Consider the following 15,812-nt stretch of genomic DNA (forward strand, 5'->3'; position numbering starts at 1 on the left):
TTTCTGATTGGTCTTTTACACCAATGGCCTGCTGGAGGTCATTTTGTAGGGCTCTGGTTGTGCTCATCCTGTTCCTCCTGAGCAAATACTGGTCTTGCTGATGGGTCAAGGACTTTCTATGGACCTGTCCAGCTCTGCTAGTGTAATTCCCTGGCTCCTGGAATCTCCTCCATGCTCTTGAGACTGTGCTGAGAGACACACCAAACCTTGCAATGACACATATTGTTGTACCATCCTGGAGGAGTTGGACTGCCTGTGCAATCTCTGTAGGGTCCAGATATCACCTAATGCTACCAGTAGTAACACTGACCCTAGCCAAAAGCAAAACTAGTGAAAACCAGAAAAGATGAGTAGGGAAAAAAAATGGCAGTGACCTCCACCTGTAAAACCATTCCTGTTTTGTGGGTTGCCTATCTAGTGCACCTGTTGTTAATTTCTTTAACACCAAAGAAGCTGAAACTGATTAACAACCTCCTCTGCTACTTAAGCCCTCTTTCACATTAAGCCCGACTTTGAAATCGTGTAACTTACAGTGAAGTAGCATGTTTTCAAGGTCGGGGGACCCGCTGATTTCAGGTGCGATTTGAAAGACATCTGATACAGATGTCTATGCAAATCGTACCAAAAGTAGTGCACGTACTACTTCTGAAATCATTGCGGCTCCAACCAAGTCGGAACCCACCAATAATACTGCTACATTTGTGGACAATAGGGTGTGACTTGGCATGCGATTTGCAAGTTGCAGGGCATGCAAATCACATGCCAAGTCACATTTATGTGAACGGCGTGTAACTGACCAGATCAATATCCAGGAGTTTAATTGACTTGATGGTATACTATGATTAAAAAGTGCTCCTTTCATTTTTTTGAGCAATGTAGTTAGTCTGGTTGAAAAAAAGGCACATGTCCATCCAGTTCAACCATTAGAAGGGGGAGAAAAAAAATATAAATATATATAACAATAAAGCATGATTCAATTTGCTGCAGCAAAGTTCTTTTACCCACAAAATACTTGGTTATAGCACCACAAGTGAGAGTTTTACAGGCATACATAAACTTCAAGGCAAAGAATTTTTTTAAATAAAATGCTTACATTAAATATTTTCCGTACACGTGATATAGACAATGAGCCAAAACTCTGCCAGAGCCCACATGCAAGTTCATCACAATAGTTGGGGTCTAAATAGCAGTAAACGGAAATGTGCGGTGCTCAATAAATGTAGTTAACACCTTGTGTATTATTTTAAAATAACTGAAATTAAAAAAAAGTCTTTGTAGCTTCTCATAAAGTCCACATGAAAACAATAATGTCCATCCCACTCCAGTGATCCAGCCTCCACCGTAAATATTTCACATGTAGTTTTCCAGAACTACATGACCCTCAGATTATAGAAAGGGCAAGTATGAAATGTATTCATATGCAAATACACCCTAATGCTACACCTCAAGGACCACCAATTAGAGGCTGGACACAGGATCACTTTAAGATTCTCTGTTGCATGTACAGTTAGGTCCATATATATGTGGACACAGGCACAATTATAGTTTTTTTTCCAGGTTTAGGAATTTTAGCTCTAAAGAGTAGCCATCCCCCCTTTTTCAAGGGTCTAAAAGTAATTGGACAATTGAATAAAAAACTATTTCATTGTCAGGTGTGGACTACTCCTTCATTATTTCTTCATCAATTAAGCAGGTAAAAGGTCTGTAGTTGATTCTAAGTGTGGTATTTGCATTTGGAATCTATTGCTTTGAACCCAGATCATGCGTTCAAAGGAGGTGTCCATGCAAGTGAAACAGCTTCAAAAACAAAACAAATTCATCAGAGAGATGGCAACAATATTAGGAGTGGCCAAACCAACAGTTTGGTACATTCTGAGGAGAGAAGAACACACTGGTGAGCTTAGTAACAAAAAGGCATGGACGTCCACGGAAGACAACAGTTGTGGATGATCGCAGGATCTTCTATATGGTAATGAAAAACCCATTCACAACATCCAGACAAGTGAAGGACACTCTTCAAGAGGTGGGCGTATCATTGTCAAAGTCTACAATCAAGAGAAGACTTCACGAGAGCAAATACAGAGGGTTCACCACAAGGTGCAAACCATAAGCCTGAAGAATAGAAAAGCCAGATTAGACTTTGCCAAAAATTATCTAAAAAAAGCCAGACCAGTTCTGGAAAAGCATTCTTTGGACAGATGAAACTAAGATTAATCTGTACCAGAATGACGGGAAGAAAAAAGTGTAGAGAAGGCTTGGAACAGCTCATGATCCAAAGCACACGTCATCTCATGTGGGGATGTTATTCTTCAGCAGGGACAGGGAAGCTGGTCAGAGATGATGGGAAGATGGATGGTAAAAAAACTTCACCCCACTTTTAAAAAGTTAAAAATCAGCAGATATAATTTCTGTAGTAGTACAGTAGGTCCCCGACTTACGAAGGAATTATACACCTTTGACACAAATATACAATGTAAAGCATAAAAAAAAAACACACACACACACAATACTCTAAATAAGCTATTTTAACTTTTACAGTTACCTTAAAATGGTGGTACAGTACCACAACTGGCATATAGTGGATTGCAGGGAGTGAACTGACAAGAAGAGAGTTACTAACTGGAGGAGGAAGGGTAGGTGGGAGATGGGGGAGCTGAGGGATCATCAGCAATAGGAGATGGAGGGCAAGATGGAATTTGGCCCACGCCTGATGTTGTTGGAGCTTAAGGTCATCGGCAATGGGAGATGGAGGGCAAGATGGAATTTGGCCCACACCTGATGTTGATGAAGCTGAAGGATCAACAATAAGAGATGGAGGGCAAGATGGCATTTCACTCACACCTGATGTTGATGACAGGTTTTTTGATGGATTCAATTCTGTCTACCCTCTGAAAAAAATGATCCAGTGATGTCTGAGTAGTAGCTCTTTTTTTCTCATCATAGATGACTCTGTAGCACTGGATGGCATTCTGGATGGCAACTGTAACCTTTGGATATCATTCTATGTTGGGGTCTTGTGCCTCAAAAACTAACAGTGCCTCTTTAAGTATTCAAAAGTCCCCTTGGCATTTCCTGTGTTGTGAATCTTTTTGGTTCTTCAGTTACATCTTCCTGTTGGCTCTCTTTGTCTTTTCTCTGGGCCTCTAATTCCATCAGGTACTCATTAATAAGCTCCTCATGTTGCACAGCAAGGAGTTCAATGAAGTACTCTTCTTGCAGATCTAGCTCCAGATTTGTACTGGGGTCCCTAAGTTGTTGAAGACCTCTTTGGACTCCTTAACTATCTTCTCAAGTCCATGAACAAACTGCAGGCAAAGGTTCTTCCAAACCCCATTCATGGTGACAGCTGAAACCTCACACCAAGCAAAGCTGATGTTTTTTATGGACTTGTAGATGTTATAGTCCTCCAAAAATTGTCTCAAGGTTGTTCCTGTTTCATCAGTAGCCTTCACTGCCTGACAAAAACTGTGACGTAAATAATATTTCTTGAAAGTCGCAATAACTCTTTGGTCCATAGGTTGGATGAGCACCATAGTATTCAGTGGCAGATGCACCACTTTGACATTGGCATGAAAGTCATCCATGAATTGGGGGTGACCTGGTGCATTGTCACGCAGAAAAGAATATTGAATGGGATATCTTTCTCCAAACAATATTTCTCTATCTCTGGGATAAAGTGGTGGAAAAACCAGTCCTGGAAACTGGCCTGTGTAACCCAGGTTTTGGAGTTACTCTTCCACACAACAGGTAGAGAGCCCTTGGTTATGTTTTTGAGGGCTCTTGGGTTCTCTGAATGGTAAACTAAGAGAGACTTTAGTTTCATATCACTGGAAGCATTTCCACCAAACAACAGAGTAAGTCTGTCCTTTGCTGCTTTGTAGCCTGGCATTACCTTTTCCTCTTTACTGATGTAACTTTATTCTAGCATCCTCTTCCAGTACAGTCCTGTCTCATCGACGTTAAAAATAAGGGGGTAAATAAGCACCTTCATCAAAAATGTATCTAAGTGTTGCTTGAACAGCCTCACCAGTTACTTTTACGTTGTGAAGTTTGGCTCTAGCCTTAAATCTGTTAAACCAACCATGGCTGACAGTAAAAGATGCACACTGTTCACCCCGGTTTTTTCTTCAAGTCTTCAAACAGGCTTTTAGCTTTTTCTTGAATAAGCATTAAACTGAGTGGGACTCGATGCTGATGCTGATCCTGCATCCATACACTGAGAAGTTTCTCCATCTCCTCTATCACTTTACCACTCTTTTTGGATATTAATGTTGACTTCATTGGCACAGCAGACTTCACATGTTCCATGATCATGTCCTTGTTCTTTAGAATTGTGCCAATGGTTAACGATTCATGTTATAAGAACGAGCGATGTCTACCATCTTTTTGCCACGGTCCAATTTCTCAATTATTTTCACTTTTTTTTCCATGGTTATTACTTTGCGTTTCCTAGCAGTCCCCTCCACATCATCACTGCTTTTCCTCTTGCTTCTGGACATCTTGGGCTCTGATTGAGCACTGTACTACTGTAGAGTAAGCTATCGCACTGTACAGTAATCACACAGCAGCACAACTGTGACAATGTCCGGCAGACACGTGAGATACGTCCACGATTTGTTCATATCTACGAATGTTCGTAATGCGAGGTCCGTTCGTATCTGAGAAAGTTCACAACTCAAATGTTTGTAAGTCGGGGACCTACTGTACCTGCAAATCGGGTACTTACCAGTCCATGCATTGCAGCAATGTCTTCCTTCAGCAATGTTCTTCTGGCCATTACAGGTCCCCGATGCTGCCATTTTGAATTTGGGAGCCTACTGTGACTTCCTGATAAATCAAAGCTCATTTCTCAGTGTACATGTATGGGACCCCGTGGCGCAGGGAGTCTGGTCTTTCAGCCTTCTGGTCAGTCATGTATCCTAGGGGGCTGTGGGCCGGGAGGGACTAGTGACCTCCTCCTTGCATAGGCAAGGACTGAGGAAGTGGGAGAAGGTACCGACATGAAGATAGTACTCACTCCACCCCCTTCCCAGAGATGTCAAATCCAACACAACACTTTTCTCCTGCGCTAGGAAAGGACTCAGTAGACCCAATAGGAATGTTCTGGAATTTTCTGGAATAAGCACTGCTTGCTGCCCTCAACAGACTGGGGTGGTCCAAATACACTAGATGCAAATGGAGAAACATAAAAAGGGTGCACCGACCTAGTGCATTATCGTTTAAAATATTTATTGATGAAACAAAGCAAGTATCATACTCACAATAGGCATAAAAACACAAGCATGTCAAACTGAACAAGATGATCCAAACAACATCTGAGTCCATACGATGGAACCCTGGATGACCAACTGGCTAATGCATTTCAAGGACACAACCTCTTCCTCAGAGCCAACCTATTTATTCTTCAATAAATATTTTAAACGATATGCACTAGGTCAGTGCGCCCTTTTTTTGTTTCTCCTTTTGCATCCCAGTGAGGTCAGTCTGATCACATAGCCAGTATTATACCACCGAAGCACAATTCGGCCCTATCAGTACTGCAGCTCTGGTAGTCATTGCCATTGCTTTACTGTTTGCTGTATACTGAAAAAAGAAAAACTCACTGCCAGAGACTTGATTTCTGGCATTACACATATTGTTTTTAAAATGTTTGACTTCGTTTTTTTCTTCTTACGTACTCATCTCTTCCCCGCTAGCTTATTTGCCGTTTTTCCCCTTTAATATATGAACTGTAGGCAGAGATGAAAAAGATGCAGTAGAAGCAATGTCTCCAGGGTGGCTTGCCGTAGAAAAGCGTATGTGTAAATAATGGTAAATGGCAACTATAAAGAGAAGTTAAGTTGCATAGTGGAACATCACAGCTCGGTCTCATTTTATCTGTCTTCTCTATTCCCATAGCAACATAACCCACTCATAACTTGCAGACACACTTTCCTGTATAAATATGTAAAAAGTAGCTGGGGATGTGTTGCCGTCGTTTGTAGAAAATGTGAATACATTAAAGTTTAAGTTTAGTTTTTTGTGTATTTTTTTTTTTTAATCAGTACAAGATCACAGTACTTACAGTACATACGGTGAGACGTGTCCCTTGTGTTGGTGGCTGCTCTCTTGAAGTCTTCTGCAACCTCCCCCCACATACCCCCACAACCAGAGTCTTACAGTGCTGCAGGGGTTAATATGATCACCTGGCACTTGACAACAGTGCTGACTATGTCCACCCTTTCTGCTCCCCTCCTCCATTCATAGAGGCTGCACTATCACTTTATTAATCTTTGCTGTTTGTTTGCTTTGAAATAATTGTATCCATTCCTCACTCTGTAGCTGGGGGATGCGTTTATTGAAGTACTTTCTATATTTCCACTTTAAAGTGTGTCTAAACAAAAAAATTTAATATAACTCAAATGCAAGTCCATTTCATGTGGCCCTCACACCACTCCTGCAGCTTCAGCATCCCTTTCTTCTCCACCCCACTTTGTCTCAGCAGTTGGTAACAGAGAGGACAGATCCTTCACTTCTCCGTGCAACAACAGAGAGGCTCGTCTCTGCCCGACCCCTGTCTCACCAGTCAGAAGCAGAGAAGAACAGAACTTCTACAGATCCTGTGCCTCTCTGAGCAGCCAGAGCACCCCCTCATCTCCACCTCCCCTAGTCTCATTATTTAGCAGACTCTGGCAGCTGACTCTAGCCCTCAGATCCTTCTTCAGGCACAACACTTTCTGCTTCCCAGCTTTCCCCCCCCCATCTTTTTCCTGGAAGCAGCACAAGGTAAGGGGGATGCACTGTGATGTAAGTAATGAGGGTGAGGGACTCTTGAATGAGGGTGGTGGGGTTCTTGACATCTATTGTAAAGGAGTGTGGGGTGCTCTGGACATCTAATCTTACAAACACAACTGGCAACCATAATGCTAATATGGCCTGCAATTAAATTGAGTTTAACACCCCTGCTATATGTAGTTAGTCCCACCATTTTCTCTTGTTTTAGTCTCTATTTATCACATGTACTGTATTCTGCTGGAGCTAGACACACTGTGATTTTTTGACTTAGCTGATGTTTATCTGTGAAGATCTGCACAAGTGTTTGATTAAAGATCTGCAGGCTGTCATTTGGATCGAGTCTGTCTGCCAAGCTACTTGGCTGTAAGTTAAGTTATCTCATCAGAACTGGATCAGTTAGAGATCATACTTTCATTGCTTAGATTGCTAAAGCAGAACATGCACTATAGCTTTCAGCAATGAAAGCACTCTATGGATGGAGAAAAGGGGGGTAAATAAAAAGGTTCTCCTTAGCTTTTCATTGATGGAAGCTATACTATAGCATTTATAAATCTTCCCCGCTGTTTCCAAAACGAAAACAAAAAAGTATGGTTGGAGATGCACTTGAAATTAAAACTCGTTTTAAAAGCATATTCAGCAGCTAATTTATATTTTAATCTTCCCCTTTGTTCCTTAAGCTGATGCCATGACTTCTGCCCCAGGGTTCCTGTTTCAGTTATTTTGTGACCAGGGGTGGACTGACCATTTGGAAACTAGGGCCCTGCCCGAGGGCCCGGGGTCAGTATGGGGCCTCATGAGATGCCCCTGGTACCTTTTTCATAGGCTTTTTTGAGTTTGGGCAAGGACACAGGGGCCCCATGATCCCCTATTGCCCAGGGGCCCCATGAGTTATCAGTCCGTCCCTGTTTGTGACTCTGACCACAGAGGCCAAAGAGACTATTTCAGTGGTGTACAATGATCATCAAGGAGGAACCAAAAGTCTTGCCAGGTGGATTTTCTCAGTCAGCAATGTCTGGGCCCAGGTGAATGATCCTAGCGTTTGTGTTACAGGTGAAGGATGTGTAATGTGTACCATCTGGCCTCCAGGTTCAACACCGAACTGGATGGGTTTGTTGTCAGATACAGGGATCCTCTAATGGAAGCAGTGAATGCTCTGGTGACTCCAAGGAATTAGTACACCCAGATCTATGCTTATCCTCCCCTGAAACTTCTTCCTCATCTGCTTTGCAGAATCATGATGGAAGGCATTCTGTGATCCTCAGTAGTCTGGATTGGCCCAGGCGGATGTGGTGCGCTAACATGATAAGACTCCTGATGGACACTGTGTGGGCTCTGCCAGATCTTCCAGCTCTTCTGTCTCCAGAACCAACTTGGTAATCTGCTTCAGAGTTGCTGGCTTTGATGAGTCAATCAATGAGTCCCATGATATTAAAGCTAGGAAGTGTACTTAGTGCAAGGTCTTCATGCAGTGCATGGAAGGCATACTTCCCTTGGTGTGAGTCTTGGGGCTTCTACCTTAGAAGTTTCCTCTTGGGATAAAACTTCTTCCTACAGCTGTGCCTGGATCAGCATTTGGCTCTCAGCACTACCAAAGATCAAGTTTCTGCCCTTTCTATCTTGTTTCAGAGACTTGACCTCTCGCTCCTTGATTAAGACTTTTGTGCAAGGAGTCTCCAATGTAGCTTCAGCTGTTCAATCCCCTGTAACTCCGTGGGATTGAATCTGGGTCTCACTTCACCTCAGAACTTGCTAGATGAAACCATTAGAACCTTTCTTGTCTCTACTCTCACCCACAAGGTGGCATCCCTTGTAGCAAGATGAGTGTCAGAACTGGTGGCCCTGTGCTGGATCATTCTCAACTTTTGCATAGGGACTAGGTGTTGAAGCTCAGGATATCCTTCTTACCTAAAACAAATTTCTGCCTTTAATCTCAACCAGGACATCATTCTTCCATCATTCTATCTGGCTCCAACTCACCAAAATGAAATTTCTCTCCTTTGTCTGGATGTGATTAAAGCTGTTAGAGTCTATCTCTCAGGCACTGCTTCTTCCAGAAGGGCAGATTCCCCTTTTGCCAGTCTGGATAGCTCCTATAATGATGCACCAGCTTCATGTATCACTCCTTTCTTGTTCCTGTTAGCGATTGTTTCTCTCCCTCAGTTGGACTGCTTTTGGGCATCCCAGAGGTGAACATCTTCTTTGAATCTCAATGGTTAAGAACGAAATTTGTATTTTTGTACTTGCCTTAAAATCCTTCTATAGGTGTTCATTGAGTCTAGACACGTATGCTTCTTAACAAATTGATTTTCTGTCAAAAATTTGATTTTCGGAGATTTGGATGTATACTAATCTCTGAATGGAGATAGCAATGAATTTAAATGAATGTAAACGTGAAAAAAAAAGTTGTAACGAAATAAGCAAATGCATTTTTTTCATTCAGAAGACGCCACATAATGTGATAGTAGTTCGGGCCCAATTTTAAAATTCTTCAGAAAATTCAGATTCAGGTAAATTTGTGATTTAAATTGAGTTTGTAAATATAACAGTCAGCCAGTTCAGTTCCATAGTCCAATGAAATTCTTAGGTTTGAAAAACTCGGGGCTGCTGTATTTTGCATTATTTATTCCATTGCATCCCAAAATATTGAATCCTTGCAAATAGTTTTGATATATGAATAACGATTCCACCTGAAATATCAAAACCGATAACTAACATACAGCAATCTTCTAAAAAAACGGCAACATTTTTCGAATCCACCCAGACCAATGAATACACGAAACAAATGCTGAAGATACAAAACACATCCCGTAAATAAATAGGTTCAACATGACGAACACGACAAAATTAAATTCTTCAATGAGCGAATGCATCTGAAAAGAAACAAAACAAAAATTTCCAGCGTGCTCATGTCTAACTGAATCCCCTCCCTGTGTTTATGATCATGCTTTTGTTACTGCTTTGCTGCAAAACTCGGGCATGCTGGTAGTAGGAGGGGTTATTATGGGCCAGCCCACATTTTTTTTTATCAGTCAGTTCAATCTTCCTCTAGATCAGTGGTTCTCAACCTGTGGGTCGCGACCCCTTCAGGGGTCGAACGACCCTTTCACAGGGGTCCCCTAAGACCATCAGAAAACACATATTTCCGATGTGTAAAGAGCAGCTACTGTGTAGAAAGCAGCTGCTGTGTTGAAAGCAGCTACTCTGTTAAAAGCAGCTACTGTGTTGAAAGCAGCTACTCTGTTAAAAGCAGCTACTGTGTTGAAAGCAGCAGTATTGGAGGTAAAACGACACTCATGAATTATAATTACTGGGTAAATAATTTTATGGTTGGGGGTCACCACAACATGAGGAACTGTATTAAAGGGTCACGGCATTAGGAAGGTTGAGAACCACTGCTCTAGACGGTAATATAATTAGAAAGTGAAAGACTTCATGTGTCCCTCAATGGACTCCAAAAAAAAAGATTTTACAGTGTATTCAAAAATCTTATTTTCCTATGCTGTTTTTGTTTACATTTTTTTAATAACGTCTTTTAAAAAGCAGTATTGTCTGATTTTTGATCCTGCCATTCTGCTGGTTGAATCGGTATTGGCAGGATTTTAGTCTATCAAATCTCTAGTTGCAAATTAATATTTTCCCATCTCAGTGCTGTCAGAAAGTGCTGCTGAACTGATAGCTTAATAATGGCTCAGCCTACAAAACATCCTCCTCCATGGGAGCCAGCCCGCTGTAAATAGAATTAATTTTGTTTACTGTGACTTGCAACCATCTCTTCTCCATAAAATTGATCAAACAATAAAACGTACAATTAGCACTACCTGTTGACAAAAGTATTCCTATATGCATAGAAACGTTTTTTGAAGAAATCCTTGTGGACCTCTTTGCCTATTATTTAGTCAGTTGCAAGCAAAACAACAGGGCCCATGAAAAGAAGACCCCGGAGACAGCCAAATCCATCCGCAATTAAACCATTTTTATTTAGATAATTGCGTGTTGAAATTTGACTCTGTTCTGATTCTCCTGGGCTGCTGGAAATGAAGTAATCAGGGTGGTGCATAGACTGGCTCCTAAACAAGCCTTTTCCGAACGTTTTTCATCTCCAGGAATTAATACAACATTTTCACTCTACAGAAAGGAATCTTATCACTGTTATGTCTTTTAATTCAAGGCCGATCTGAGATTTTAATGTATTTAATCATTTAATGTGCTTGTGAATTAACCTGAGCTACAGATGGCAGTATCTTCATTACAGGAGCAGACTTATCATCCACAAGGGCTTTTTGGAGTCCTAGTAATTAAAGGTTGAACATGTACTCCTCTCAGTGAGACACAATGCACCGGCCTCTCCCATAGGACCAGATGTGGAAGGGAGAGAAAACAAAGAAAGGAATCTGCATTGTCCTAGCCACCTGTATGGAGTTTATTGTTCTGTTTGTTAAAGGGAGCATACTGTAATTACAGCTTAGAAAGCTCAGCTAGGGGAATATATAAAAGCACCAGGTCTGTCTTGTAAAATGCTGTAGCTTGTGTGATAAGTACAATACTTTGGAAATGGCAGTATGTCTATACATGGATGTTCTCTATAGCATATCTCCAGTTGGTCTTCCAAGTTGGTTTTCTACTTTGTTGTTCCACTTTGTTCAGCAACTACTATGCCTAGTAGGTTTGGAACGGGCTTTGATGCTTTAAAAACAATGGAAAATAAGGGACCCTCCATATTTCCTCACCCTTATGGCCCATTCACACTTTTTTTTGTGGTGTGCTGTGTTAAAGAGTGCTGCATCATGCTTTGTATTAAGGCAGCCCAAATGAATGGCCTGCTAATGCACCAGGATGGACGATAAAAACAGATATGCAGTAATTTTCTGATGTAGCATATCACAACCCAAGGTAACGCACCAATGTGCATTGTGGTGCACCACAACATGTGTAGGAACTGCGTTGTGCATTGGGGTCCTTTTTTTTTGCGCTCGGAATGTATTTATTTAATGTAATCTGTAAGTCCATTTGGTCTTTAAAGTGATATTGAACCCTCAAGTTTTAAAGCACTTTTAGCAGCTGATTTAATAACTTACTAAATATGTAGCCTATTTTTTAAGCTTTGCCTTTGTTCCATTTTAAGCTGGTGCCATGACCACTGCCCTATGTTTCCTGTTTCAGGGTGGCACCTTTCACTTGCAGCATTCTTAAGGAGCCACCCTTGCATGCAGGGACTAGAGCTGTCTCTCATTGTGCTTTGAGCTTCCATGGAAATACAAAGCACCATTGTCTAGGACAGCAAAGCACTTCCCTGCTTCTTCATCCTCATCCTCTCTTCCTGCTCCCAATTAACAGACTGATTGGAGACTGCATTGTGTTTTCTTAACTCTTTCCTGTGAAGAAGCAGCACTGACAGATTAAGAACCAGCAGCATTGAAAGTTGTAAAGCACAACTGCTGGGGTAAGACTTTTATGAAATTGTTTGCTGGGCATATTTATTTTACTGTTCTCAATGTGTTAGGTTAAAAACACAGAGTATTTGTATTTCAATCGTTTTTATTAACTTTTATAAAAAATTCAACAAGAAGGATCAGAGCAAAAGACACGCCCATTCAGGGGCTATCAATGGTGCATAAATAATTAAGAAATCAGTATAGTAACTCCAACAATGCAAGAGGCGCGACCACGTAGGGGCTATCAATAGCACATATAGCGCAATACAGAAACAGTGATATAACACTAACAAAAATTTCCAGGCAAAGGCAAATATCTATCGCCTCACGTAATGAAACAAAAAAGAAAGAGGAAAAAAGTAAAGAAGGAAGAAGAAAACAAGACGAGAAGCAGGGATCTGGAAACGCATTTACCATACAGTGTCATAAACCCACACTAGCTGGGGGGAGCGTGGGAAAAGCATATGTCAACCACGGCTCCCATATTTTCAAACATTTTTGTTGGGAGTCATTACGGATACTCGACATCTGTTCATTGAGCATCAGCGTGGTCATACGGTCCCGCACCCCCTGAAGAGGGACAGATGGGCTCTTCCATGCCTGGGTAATTGTTCTAGTGGCCAACAGAAACAGATAGGAAGCCAACTTCTGCTGATGAGCCAACAGGCCCAGTATGGGACAAAGAAGCAAAGCATACCGAGCCTCTCAGCATATAGAGAGATGGAACAAGGCCATCTCTCTATAGAAGGCCAAAGACATGAGACCAAAAATGAAGCAGTCTTGGACATGACCACCATATACTGTATGCAACACATCTCCATGATGGCCGCAACCCCAAAAGCTGCTATACCTATAGGCAGGGTTCGCCTGGGCTATATGAGTCAGGACCCAATACCAACAAAACAGTACTTTGTATGCCGCCTCCAGTGTGGCCGTATTAAATGAACATTTAGCTACAAACGACCTGGCCTTATTCCAGTCCTCCAGATCCACAACTGTCCCCAAGTCACGCTCTCACTGGACAATATATGATAGAGAATTACGCATTGGGTGCCTATTCAAGGATGCATGGAGGATGCAAGGATGCAGGGAAACAAGGCGCGGGTGCTGTTGGCAAAGCTGTTCAAAGGCTGATTTCTGATATGGAAAGGTGGAAGTGCCACGCAGTGAGGTCAACCAGTGCCACAATTGAAGGTAACGGAGAAATTCTGCCTGAGGGATATCCCGTGATTCCCAAAGAAAGTTTCAGGTGTGGAAGGATCAAGAGGTCAAACAGTGTCACGCCTGTGAAAAACCATTGGCCACCCACCAAGAGAATGCCCCTGGCTGATCCAAACATGGAGGAAAAGAGGATTATTGATAATCGGGAGCAAGGGCAGAAAGGGTGACATCAAGCCACTAGAGTAGCTTACTGAATCCCACATTCATAGGCCGTGGAGCAAAATGGGACTCAATGTCCTCGGGCGTTGGGCTGGGGGGAACCATAAAAGCGTCGCAATGGGGGCACAGTTAGGCAGTTCCAAAAGGACCCAGAGAGGAACGTCAGAGTAAGCGTGCAACATAGACAGCGGGGCAATCAGGCTCGCCAGGTAATACTTAGCTATATTAAGCACCCCAAGACCTCCCTTTAGTCTATGGGTAAAGAGCGTGTTTCTGGAGACTCTGGGGCGTTTGTCAGCCCAGATAAATCACATAATCCTCGCCTGAAGTAACCGGAGAAAATGAGAAAGAACCCACACTGGTAGGGTGTGAAAATAATACAACAATTTAGGCAGAATAGTAATTTTCACCGAACTAACCCGTCCAATCCAGGACAGTTGCGGGAATTGCCAAGACTGCATAAGGGAGGACACAGAGCGAAGCAATGGATAGTAATTTGCAGTAAACAAGAAGCCATAAATGGGGGTCAGGTGAATACTCAAGTTTTCCAGGGAAGAGGAAGCCCATTTGTAAGGGAAGTGGGATTGCAGGTGTGAAACCAAATCTGAGGCCAAAGTGATATTTAGAGCGACAGTCTTATCCAAATTAATACGGAGACCCGAAATCAACGAAAAACACGCTAGGACCCGTTGTAAGTGTGGGAGTGTCGTCAATGGATTGGTAAGAGTCAAGAGGGCATCGTATGCAAAAAAGTTCAGCTTAAATTTCTGTCCCACGTAAGGGACTCCCGATATATTACAATCCGCCCGGAGTGCCAAAGCCAGTGGCTCAAGTGCCAGGACAAAGAGGGCCGGAGACAAGGGGCATCCCTGTCTTGTCCCTCGCCAAATGGGAAAGGGATCTGAGAAATACCCCGCATACTTAACCAAAGCTGAGGGGGAAGAGTACAAGGCCTGATTCCAAGAAAGGATAGAATCCCCAAAGCCCAAACGGGACAGCACAAACTGCAGATATTCCCAGGATAGGGAATCAAAAGCTTTGTATATATCTAAAGACAATAGAAATCCCGGAATTTTGCGCTGTTGTAGAAGGTGTATAAGATGAACAACTTTACGAACATTATCACCTGCCTGCCTCCCAGGAACGAATCCACTTGGTCCCTGTGGACCAGACTCCACAAATATTTATTGATACGAAGACTGAGAATCTTGCCCAGTATCTTCAGATCCTCATTAAGAAGAGTAATGGGCCAAAAGGCTTGCGGTTCCTGGACGTCTTCTGTTGTCTTAGGAATCATTGAGATATGAGCTCTAAGCGCATCCGGAGAAGGCAAAGAACCCTGTCGCAATTCATTAAAATAACCAGCCAAAAAAGGACGCCAGCAGGGTTGCAAATTTCTTGTAATAGAGACCTGAAAAGCCATCAGAACCCAGGGCCGTGGTGGACCGTAAAGACTTGATAGCTTAAGGCACGTCTGAGAAAGTTACACCTGCATTAAAGGGCAACCGCGCATCTTCGGACAATCCAAGGAGTCGTAGATTTTGAAAGAACGCTTCCGCCTGAGCTACAGGAAAGGGATCTGGTTTGGCGCATAAGCGTGAAAGGAAGTCTGCGAAATGCAAGACGATCTGCTGGGGATTGGAGGTGTAGCCTCCTGCAGGGAGCCTCAACCGGACCGGTTTATGAGGTTTCCCCACGGAATTGAGTTTCCTAGCCAGCATCGAACCCAGTTTATTAGCACAGGTATAAAATTTATGTTTGGTCCAACGCAGGGCCCATTCAGCCTCTGAAGAAGCAAGTAAGTCCAACTCTGCCACCAGGGTGTCCCGCGTTAGTTTATGGGCCTTGGACGGGTGCGACTTCCAACGAGCATCCGCAGTGGCTAGCAGAGAGTGAAGATCCGAAAGACCCCGCACCGTAGCTTTATACGCCTCCCACAGGGGCACTGCTGAAGAGACTGATCCTGAATTCTCCATATAATACGTTCGTATGGAAGATTCAATTTGCTGGCAAGTGGCCTGGGTGGTCAATAAGGACTCGTTAATGCACCAGTGAAAAGGGCGCCGTGTCAACCCCGAAAGTGTAAGAAGTAGAAGTAGGGGATCATGGTCTGACCAGGGCGAGGAAGGGATAGCTATCTGCCTGACTAAAGGGAGCTGTTGAACATGCATAAATACGTGGTCGATTCTGCAAAAATTTTTATGAGGATTCGAGTAGAACGTGAAG

Source organism: Staurois parvus, unplaced genomic scaffold (genome assembly GCF_062004578.1).
Source record: "Staurois parvus isolate SC_StPar_1 unplaced genomic scaffold, SC_StPar_1.0 ptg000498l, whole genome shotgun sequence".
NCBI classification, from domain to species: domain Eukaryota; kingdom Metazoa; phylum Chordata; class Amphibia; order Anura; family Ranidae; genus Staurois; species Staurois parvus.